Source organism: Grammomys surdaster, unplaced genomic scaffold, assembly GCF_004785775.1.
Source record: "Grammomys surdaster isolate TR1022 unplaced genomic scaffold, NIH_TR_1.0 174, whole genome shotgun sequence".
Classification (NCBI taxonomy): domain Eukaryota; kingdom Metazoa; phylum Chordata; class Mammalia; order Rodentia; family Muridae; genus Grammomys; species Grammomys surdaster.
Window position 1 is genome coordinate 2,674,690 of NW_021604622.1, and position 9,767 is coordinate 2,684,456.

General features: G+C 42.7%; 1 pseudogene; it reads left to right on the forward strand.

Annotated features, from left to right (window-relative positions):
- The first annotated feature begins 842 nt into the window (after window positions 1–842).
- On the forward strand, window positions 843–1,047 carry LOC114621317 (annotated as a pseudogene).
- The last annotated feature ends 8,720 nt before the right edge of the window (window positions 1,048–9,767 follow it).

Genomic DNA, 9,767 nt, shown 5'->3' on the forward strand with positions numbered 1-9,767 from the left:
TGGCAGCCTAGGAAACTCTATCATAGGTCACATGCCAAAGGCTAGTCTTTAAAAGTGGTCCCAAAATAGCTCCAACAAAATGATGAAAAATGAAAATTAAGCTGAAGGTTAAAATCTCCATTCTGGTTCAGTGCTGATATAACTGTACCGCAGGAACACAGGCTTATTCTTCTCTTAATCCCCACCTTAGCCCTCTGGCTCCCTTCTGATTTCTATAGCAAAGCCCTCCCTGGTTTTCATTTACAGTGTCCTTGACTATCTTGTCCCTTTTTGTCTTTGTGAGACAGAGTTTTGCCTGTGTACTCATGGCTGTACTGGAACTCACTCGGTAGATGAGGTTGGCTTTGAACTCAGAGATCCACCTGCCTCTGCTGAGACTAAAGGCATGCATGTCGCCACTCCCACTTCTCATCTCTCTGTTACCTTGTTTAGTCTCACTTGTCCCCAAGAACTTGATGGGTCATAAGATCCTTCCCATCACTGACACGTGCCTCTTCCTTCCCAGTTTCCTGAATTACTATGTCCCTCCTATATGATATCAGTGGTCACTTGCGTACAAATGACCAGGCAATATTCGTTTCCACTGTGAGTCCTTCATCCGTGCTCCAGACCAGTTTGTTTCTACTTCAAAATCAACTATGTTCAAGGTGGAGGGAGAGGGCTTCCAAAAACTGTCACCTGACATCCACGTGTCCATCATGACAATCACATCTGGGTATGCTCACACCTGTACACATACACACACACACACACACACACACACACACATTTCACATGAATAATACGGAGCTGGGTCACCTCTGAGGAGCTGGTGACACTTTGGTGTGAGTAATGGCTCAGAGATGTAGTTCAAGATTCTTCTTGGCCTCGCCATTATTGGGGTGTGTTTGATCATCTCCAGCATATCCACTGCATACATCTGCATGTTTGCCAATGTGGGGGGGAGGTTGCCTGAACTCAGTACTAACAGTATCTGATGGAATCCATAGACTTGTCTCTGGAGTCAGTTGCTACTCTGTGTCCAGGGGCCTGGAGAACGTTGACTAAGGAAGCATTTCCCTCCCCTCCCCCCCCCACCGATGGAAAAAAAACTACTTATCTATGGTCATCTGTTCCTGCTAGAAGGCTATGCCGCGTCGTATTATATACTATGCACCTGTTATGAAATGCTTAATAAAAATTTGAAAAAGAAAATGTGTCCTATTTTTCCCTGATTACTTTCAATATTATCTTCCCATCTTTAGTTGTCATTAGCTTGTCACTGATGTACTAAAGATTTAAAGAGTATTGTTTTTATTCATCCTGACTGACTGCCACTGATCTTCTTAAGTTTATATATTTATGTATTCTTTTAAAACCAAACTCAAAATGTAAATGAATAAAATGATTATTAAAAAAAATAAAACAAAATAAAACCAAACTCAAGAAATTTTCAGTCGCCTTTAATCCCAGCACTTGGGAAGCAGAGGCAGGCGGATTTCTGAGTTCAAGGCCAGCCTGGTCTACAGAGTGAGTTCCAGGACAGCGAGGGCTACACAGGGAAACCCTGTCTTGAAAAGCCAAAAAAAAAGAAAAAGAAATTTTCAGTCAGTGTATCTTCAGATGTACCTTGGGCCCACTTATCTTTCTTCTCTCTTTCTGAGACTTCAATTACATATTTAGTAGGCTTCTTGATATAATTTCAAGTGGCCATCAAGTCCCCCGTTCCACCTTTTCTCGTGCTCTTCAACTTACATAGTTTCTATTGAGTTGTCATTAAGTCTACTAATTAATTTCTCCAGAACTTTATAACACCTTTAATGACCCTACCCCATTTGAATTTTGGCTAGCCTCGGGCAAAAGGTATTGAATGTGAGAGATTCATTCTGATTTTTTCTTTGCTCAGACATAGCCTTTTGTTCACAATCTGCTGCCAGCTACTCACTCTTTGTGCCTTTAAAAGTGTCCTTCTTTTAGGTAAACACAATCCTTTGTGCTTTATGTTAGGATGGTCAGTTTAACAGAGCTGTTCAACTGTGACCAGGGGTGTGTGTTCTTACATTTATAACTTTTAGCTCCTTCCTTTCCTAGCTTAGATTTCCCTCTATAACAGTGCTATGGTCCCCTAGCCTGGAGGCAGATGGTACTTCTCAGCTCAGTGGAAGTTGATGTTTGTTAAATGGGCTATCTGGAACCACAGAAGACCTGGAGATTCCTCTGTTATTTCTTGACTTAGTGTTGGTCAGTCTCCTGTAACTGTAACAAAAAATCTGAGATGGTCAGCTTATAAAGAGAAACAATTTGGATTTTTTAACCTAGTATCCGTGGGTTCAGTTGATGTCAAAGCCTCATGTCGATGGGATTATGATGAAGCAAAACCTCTCATCTCTGGGAAGCAAAAGAGAGAGAGACTGGGGAGGGAGTCCCATTTTACAAGTCATGTTTTTAGTGAACAAATGGCTTCCCACAAGGCACTACCTTCCTCTTGATCAAAAGAAAAAAATAATCTGAATTCTCCCTCTGGCCCTGGGTTGAGAAATGACATTCTGAACTCTCTCACGTGACATACTTTTATTTTCCTTTTTTAAGAGTTAATACTGGCAGCTGGGGTGGCCAACCACTTGACCGTGAGATCCGTCCCTCAGGGAAGCTCATTTACCTGAAGACATGCCAAGGAGATGAGAGAATGTACTTTCACCCCACACACACACTTTATCTCACTTCAGTACAGCTGCTTACGAATCTCCATGAAGTTTACCTTCTGTGTTCTAACTCCCAAAGGACAAATCTTCATTTTCCGGTTTTCTCCCATTTGGTCACAAGACAAGATCCTGACCATGCTTGCTCTGACACTCAAGGCTCTTACTCTTTCTCTGAAGTCCACCCACCTACTTCCTACAGCAGTTTGCTGACCGCCATCGCTGAGGCTGCCTGCTTTCTTTGGATGCTAATAGAAAAGAGTATGACTTTTTCTCTTCTTATCCACACCCCTGCGAGCAGCTGCAGAGATTTATAGTTTGCCTGACTTGTGGTTTCTCTCTCGAATATGGCCCTCAAGCTTCCTTCTGAGTCTGTTTTTACATCCTTTGACTTACGAGATTATGCATCCACACACTGGACCGCTAATGCCCTGTTAACAGTAAGAACTTGTCTTCCTAGAAGTTATTGGAGCGTGAGCCTAAAGATCAAGACATAAGTGTTTCCAAAAAAAAAAAAAAAAAAGAAAGAAAGCATTATTTTCTTCTGAATACTTTCCTTGTTCACAGAAACAAACACAGAGTTATTTAGTTGACTGGCGATTTAGGATTAGAGGCATTCATGCTTATAAAATCGAAGAGTTCACCTGCACACAGGTGCCTATCAGAATAATATTGTTTGTAATAGTAACTCAAAACAGAGTTTCTGAGCTATGGAGGCGGTGTGTGTGTGTGTGTGTGTGTGTGTGTGTGTGTGTGTGTGTGTATGTGTGTGTTTGTGGGTGTGTGTGGAGCACATAGCATCCCAGCATAGTTAATGCTATGGTCCCCAAGCCTGGAGGCAGACGATACTTCTCAGCTCAGTGGAAGTTGATGTTAAATGAGCTGTTGGGAACCACAGACGACCTGGAGAATCCTCTGTAACTCTTAGACAGAGGAGCAGCAGCTATTCCAGGTCGTGAGAAAGATTCTAACACAAGAAAACGAAGCTTACTAGAAAGGCAAGCCAGTCCCTGCTGAGTAGGCCAGTGTTTGTTAAAAATAAGTAAGAAACTTTCTTCACAAACATTTTGGTTGTTAATTTTTTTTAAAGCCATCAATTATATATTAAAGACTTAGACATTTTATTTATGTTTGCCTATAACCACAGTGGGTGCTGGTACCTATGGAGGTCAGAAGAGGACATTGAGTCCCCTGAAGCTGGAGTTACAGTCATTTATGAGGCCACAGAAATGAGGAAGGGGAACCAAAATCAGGTCTTCTACAAAACAGTAACACTCCGACCTGTAGAGCCATCTCTCCAGCCCCAGAGACAGCAACTTTTGATTTAAGAGATTTTGTGGGCAATTCTATCACTGCCCATGGAAGTCACCTTAGTTTCTCCAAAGAGGAAGTTACAGATTTCTCTTCAAGATAGGCCATTTTATGAAATGAGGCTTAATCCAGTTCATGATGCCACCCGCCTAAAATGGCCTTATCTGAGCTTCCTTTATCTTTGCTTGGATTAAGGCCTTAAGAAGGATAATAAATTCAAAGTGCAGAGACATCCAGGGTGGATCTCACTTGCCTCAGGTGAGGTGGGCACACCTTGAAATGAGGCTGCAGCCTTGGAAGCATGCTTACATGTTTCTTCTCTATCGAAGTGTGTTCTTGAGTCCTTACCAGCAGAGAAATTTCTGGGTACCAGGGTTGGCGTCTGGGCCAAGCTGATGGTGGAAAGTTCCAGTTCTAGGAGACCAAGAGCATTCAGCTCCTGTATAGAAGGAAAGGAAAGCCCTGCAGCATGGAGGGGAACCAGTGAACCTCCCCAACCTAGCGGTATGATAGAAAGCACCCATCCTGTGCTTTCTGGGCAAGGACCACCAGCCCATAGCCGATCCAGGGAAACATGAGCCATTAATTTTTGGCCAAGAGCTACACAGAAACTTCCACGGTTCTCCAGAATGACGCTCCGTTTACTAAGGATCGAGATGAAACGGTGACTATGAAGACAAATGATAGATGCTTTTTTCATGTGTGAACATCTCCTTGTTCAACTCCGGCAAGGGTCCCTGGGTTGGCTAATGTGGGTTGTTAATTCAATTAGACCTGGATTAAACTAGAGACGTGCCTCTGCACAGGTCTGTGAGGATTTTCTATGAAGGCCTGATTGAAGGGGACCAGACTTCTCCTGGGTCTGGGGCACCTTCCTGAGAGTGGCCCAAGAACCAAAGAGTCTGAGAGAAGGGCAGCATTCCTGGATAGCTTGCCTAAGCTTCTGGTTGCTGAATGCTTCTGTATTGATGCTGCGACCATCCTTTGTTGCCATCAGAATCCAGCTTCTCCGGATGGCCTTCCCTCCATTTGCAACCGGTGTGGATGTGAACGTAATTCCTAGCCACAGGTTCTATTTAAGCATCCCTTATAGAAAGTCAAATAAAAATAATTAATCAGAGGTGAACCCTCTTGTCTTCTGGACATATTTTAGTGGGAACATTAAAGTGAACGGCCTGCAGCATAAGAAATGAACAGCCACAGCCACTTAGATGACCGAGGGCAACGTCAAGGAACTGAATTTGTGGTCGCCATCTTATGGGGACCAGATTCATTAGCAGAGGGCCATGGGCCCTGTAATGTTTTCTCTCCTGCAACGGCAAGGGTGCAATGTTGTCGTTGTTTAAAAAAAGAAAGAAAAAGAAGAAAAGAAAAGGTCTGTGCTGTATCAGCAACGCTCCATGAATTCCAAGTCCTCAGGCTGTGGTTGTTTATTAACTTCCAGTGACATTTTATTTTGATGTAGTTCAGTTGCTGTAACATTCATCTCCAGGGGACAGCTGTGTGTTTTATTTTACTACGAGTGGAAAGATATATCTTTTCTTCTTCTATCTTTTTGTATCTGAGCTGCCCTCAGGAAGATAGATGTTCCCGGCCTGAGAGAAGTCTTGTCCCCTTCAGCCACATCTTCATAGAAAGCCCTGAAAGACCTGCGCAGAAGGATGCTTCGTCTTTATCTTCTCTTCCTTTGTTAAAAAAGAAAGGAAGAAAGAAAGAAAGGAAGAAAGAAAGAAAGAAAGAAAGAAAGGAAGAAAGAAACTGATTTTGTTTGTTTGTTTGTTTTGTTGTTGGTTTTCTTTAATGTGAGTTCTGAAGAGTGAACTTAGGTTCTTTATCATTGAGTTTCCCGAGACCCTTCTACCTTCTCAAATTACTGCCTCTCCCCCCACCCCCCACAAGTCAGGGAATTAGTTCTGAAATCGTTTATGAGCTCCTTCTGGCAAGATATAGGGAGGTAGACATCTGCTTCTTGGTAAAACTATCACACCATTTTCAGTGTATATGCTTTAGCCTTTCTAAAAGCCTTTTTTTTTTTAAACACAGGGGTTTGTACTGAAGCTGCAAATAACGTTAGTTATCTAGTTTCCTTTTCAGAAGTTTCTTAGGACTTTGTGTGTTACACAAAAATGCCTCATATAATTTCTTTTTCTTATCTTAAAAAAAAAACAGTTTTCTCAGTATTTTCAGGAGCTTTTAGAGCAGCCCAGCTCCTTCAGGTCTGCAGAACCTCGCTTCCATGGGCCTGACAGAAGTCAGCGTGAGCTGAGGTGATCAGCATCACGGCTGAGCCCACTGGTAGGGCCGAGCTGGACTGTGGGTTATCTGTGAAAATGCACTGGGGTTTTATTTCCGTTCTGGTGCACATGGCTCCTGTGGTCAGTGTACCCTTGTGCAGGTGGTAGAGATACCAGTCCAGAAAGCTGTTGCTCGTCACTATTTATCTAAAAATTTCCTTCAGTGGCACAGTGAGAACTAAGTTAAAACAAGAAACCCCAACACCATCACAAGAGCAGAGAGCAATTACCCCACAGGCCGTTTCCTTCAGCTGACTCTGTGATCTTCAGAGGTACCCTGCACCTTACAAAGCGTGAACTGCAGTGTTTGCTTTAGTTGTGATTGTCCTAGCTTGGCCACGTGGATGCCAGATAGCTTATGATGGAGGGGGTGGCAGAGTTGGCTGCGTTGTTTCTGGTGTCGTTTCCGTTCTCCTCCATGGCGTTGTGCACTTGCCATTTCTATGGTATTGTGGTGGTTCGTTTGAGGTTCCTTTTAAATTTTAAGCTGGCACGAATGTTAGTCCACTCCATGTTTAGATATTTCCTGGTAGGATCCTGAGCATTCAACTCACGTTTGCTGTTTTAAAGGGTAGACAATCATGGATATTCCATCAGAGGGCCCAAGGTATTGCTATATCTATACACTCTCCTCTTGACTTTACTTACAAATCCTTTTGAACACCTCACTGTTATGTGCTGTTTAGAAATGGTCTGACAGTGCCTGGTGTGTCCACAGGCTACAGTATCATCAGTATATGAAAGGAGCAATAATACCTGTCCACCTCTGCTATCCTTAAATACCGCTTCATATATATGAAATCTATTCGAGAGATTTTTAAGAATTTGATACACACAATTTATTTCTTCTTTTTAAACTTTGTGTGTATTCTTGGGATTCATTTTATTTTAATTATTAAAGTGTCGTAGATTTTTCTTTCAAGGCGTGGTGCCAGCCATACTGACATCTCCTGGATGCCATCGGAAATGCCACCAAATTCTGTAGGAAATGCATACAAGCTTGCTGTGTCACAAAGCATGCTACTACTTTAGGGAAGCGTATAAGAAAGAATGTCACTAGGATGGAGTGAAGGCAGTTGCTTTTCTTTGGGGAGGATCGTGACTGGCTAAAGGGCAGGGGGAAACTCTAAGTCTCACTTTTCTATCTATTGAATTTTGATTCATGTGACAGTGATTTTACATTTATAATTCAGGGCTGTGGATGTAGCTGGGTCTGAGCACAGACAAATCCTTGTACCGGGTTTCCAACATTGCATTAACTATATGAGTTCTGTAAGCTTGTAATCCCAGCATATAACACTCAGGAAGTGGAGGCAGGGGAATATGAAGTTCAAGGTCATCTTTTGCTATGTAGTGAGTTTGAGGCCACCCTGAGATATTATGCATGAGCCCCCAACCCCCAGCTGTTATTAAAAAATATTGCTCTGGTCCTATATTCTCCGTTGACAGAAGTGGGAGAATTGTTAGTTTGAGGCTAACATGGTCTATAATACGGTGAGATCCTGTCTGAAAAACAAAATAAAACAAATCAAACCTAACGAACAGCAAGTGTGATGAATACCAAAGGACAGGTCTGACTCATCGTGCTGTGTGCTGCTTCGACTAAGAGTACTGTGGTGGCTTGGCCTAAGGCTGCTTGTATTCTAATACTAATATGGGGCCCCCAAGACTGCTTACCCCAGAGACAGAGAGTCCGCACACAGATGCTAGCTAAGTGACCCTGCCCCCAGTTAATTATGATTGGTAAATAACGATGCCAACAGCCAATAGCTGGGCAGAAGAAACATAGAGTTTTAGGTTTCCTGGGCTTGGAGGGAGGAGAACCAGGGGAAGAGGAAAAAGGAGAAAGGAGAAGCCGCCATGATTAGCAGAGTAATAAAACCTTGGCCCTGTGGGCTAGCCAGTTGGAGTTAAGAGCAGCCCATATGAAACATAGTAAGTAGTAATTCGGGGTCATCGATAGGAGAATAGGTTCTAACAGCATGGAAGGTAGGCAGCTGCCCAGCTGTTGTGCTGCTTTAGGCTTATTGCAAATATAAAGGCTGTGTGTTTTTTATCCAGGAACTCAATAACCTAAGGCGGGGTAGAAACCCAGGGCAGGGATTTTAAATACGTTCTGCTACAGATTCCTGAAGAGTGGGTTCCATGGACCACACAGAGATCTTGGGTGCCCGTGAGGCTAAAGTCACATGTGAGCTGTGAAGTAGCCGTCTGAGGCGTCTGCCTCCCAAGTCCTGGTCACAGGTCTAGAAATCGCATTCACAGAGCGTGCCGCACCTTAAAGAATGCGCTGCTAGAAGCTTCGGAGGCTGCGCAGGAGACAGTTTTTGTCACTCCCCACTTCTATATCAGTTTTATTTTCATTTTTAAGGAACAGATCTCTGTAGAAAATGATAAAAGTTTATGAAAATGGGAAGGAGAAAATAGTGACGTTTCAGTCCAAACAAGAAAAGATAATTCAGTTACTGATTTAACATGGCAATATAATTGGAAATAGACAATGTAGTACATTTCATTCATGATAGGAAGGGTTGGAAACTTGCAGACCTTCCATGAAGTAGATTCACATCGGGGCTCAGTCAGCAGCACACAGGCATCTGCCTCTACCTCAGGCTGAGGTCTGACGCCGCTCTGGCAGGTGATAGCCAGAAGGAGCTAGTTGTTTCTCTACGTGTAGTCACGTGATCTAGAACAGGCGGCCTTCAGAGTCAGCAGCAGTGGGTGAGAGGATTGGAGGGCAGCAGGAGAGATCTGATGGCTTGGGACAGTCATTGTCATTCATATTGACTGGAGCACAGACACATTGTTCCAACTGAGCTGCAAGGGAATCTGGGAAAAGATGGAGCTTTGCAAATCACTAGCAATATATTTTTAGTCGTACAATATAATTTAGTTACAAAATTATGTTTCTGAAGTGTAGTTAATGACAGGAAAATGTCAAGTTCAGTTGAAAAAGAGCAAGAAATAGACTCCCATCATTCTAATTCTGGGAAAGAACAGTGTTTTACCCATATATGCATGCTTATTAATAAGACCTGAAAGAATATAGGACATATAATTTATGCTTCTTTAGATAGTAAGGTTATATGCTTGTTTACGTACTTTATACTAGCAAAGAAATTGCTACATTTTTCTTTTCTTGTGTGTGTGTGTGTGTGTGTGTGTGTGTGTGTGATGTTGTATGTGGAAGCAAGAGGACACGTGTTAGATGTCTGTTCTTTGCTTTCACTGTGTGGGGTCACGGGATTGAACTTAGGTTATCAAGCTTTGGGTCGTATGCCTCTACCTGCTGACTCAACTTGCTGATATCCAATTTTTGATTGTTTTGTGTTCAGGAGTCGTTGGCTAACACAAAACAAACTCAAGATTTCTGTGGACTTTTTGTTTCATTTTCTTTTGATTGTTTGTTTGCTTGTTTGCTTTTTTTTTTTTTTTTAAATAACTGAAGAGTAAATCCTCAGAGGTCCTGGAAGGGGAGGTGACA